Source organism: Tursiops truncatus, chromosome 3, assembly GCF_011762595.2.
Source record: "Tursiops truncatus isolate mTurTru1 chromosome 3, mTurTru1.mat.Y, whole genome shotgun sequence".
NCBI classification, from domain to species: Eukaryota; Metazoa; Chordata; class Mammalia; order Artiodactyla; family Delphinidae; genus Tursiops; species Tursiops truncatus.
Window position 1 is genome coordinate 76,913,768 of NC_047036.1, and position 1,217 is coordinate 76,914,984.

Here is a 1,217-nt window from a genome sequence, read left to right on the forward strand (position 1 = left end):
GGATGGAGGCCATCAGAATAAAGTGGAGACAAGAGAGGGAGAGAGAAATGCCTGATGACACCATTTGAGCACCTGTCTCTGATTGTGTGGATCCGGCCCTGCACTTTTCCATTGCCGGGGCTGGTAATTTCTCTTTTTTGCTTAAGTTGGTTTGAGATGGGTTTTCTTTCACTGAAATACAGCAGGAAACTGAGGGGGCACCTTCTGTTTTCGCCAGTGGAGTAGAAAAGCAACATCGACCTTTTCCTTTAGACCTGCATTATAGACTTCTCTTAACTTTTTAAGATTTAGTCTCTTCATGCTGACCCTTGGTTTTCCCAACTCATGTCTTGACTCAAGCTCTTGAAGCTAGTCTGAAATTAATTCCACATCTTGTAAAATAAGGGGAAACAGAAGTTGGTGAGAGAGTATTTTACGAGATAGTTTTTTTTTTTTTTTTTGGTCAAACGTTTACCAGTGTGTCCCCTGCCAAGGCTGGTTCAGAGCCAGAGATTTAAGCCCTGGAGGAAGTGCTGCCTTCTTCACGGCATCTTTTTTTTTTTTAATTAATTAATTAATTAATTTTTGGCTGCATCGGGTCTTCGTTGCTGTGTGTGGGCTTTCTCTAGTTGCAGTGAGCGGGAGCTACTCTTCGTTGCGGTGCGCGGGCTTCTCATTGCAGTGGCTTCTCTCATTGCGGAGCACAGGCTCTAGGCACACAGGCTTCAGTAGTTGTGGCTCGTGGACTCTAGAGCACAGGCTCAGTAGTTGTGGTGCACGGGCTTAGTTGCTCCACAGCATGTGGGATCTTCCCGACCCATGTCCCCTGCATTGGCAGGCGGACTCCCAACCACTGCGCCACCAGGGAAGTCCCTCACTGCATCCTGACAAAGAGTAACTAATAGCTTTAAGACAGTAAGTAAAAAGATGGAAAAGAAAAAAAAAAAAAACATCTGGACAATGGAAATGATGATTCAATTACTTTTCAGGTTCTAAGGATGTGGTTTGGGGTTTAGTAGGTATTAAATGTGTTTTGCATCTGAGCCTCCATGTGTGTCTCTGGTAAGAGAAAATGTCTCTTAATTGAACCTGAGAGGCAAATACAAACTGTCTTTAGTTTTACATGGTTTGACAAACGTGCTTTTCTAAACTGTGGGTCAGGTGAGATGTGGTTCTTTCTTGTCTACGTGGACACCCTGTTCTCCCCTCTTCGGCATGTCCAAAATGTTCCCCACTGT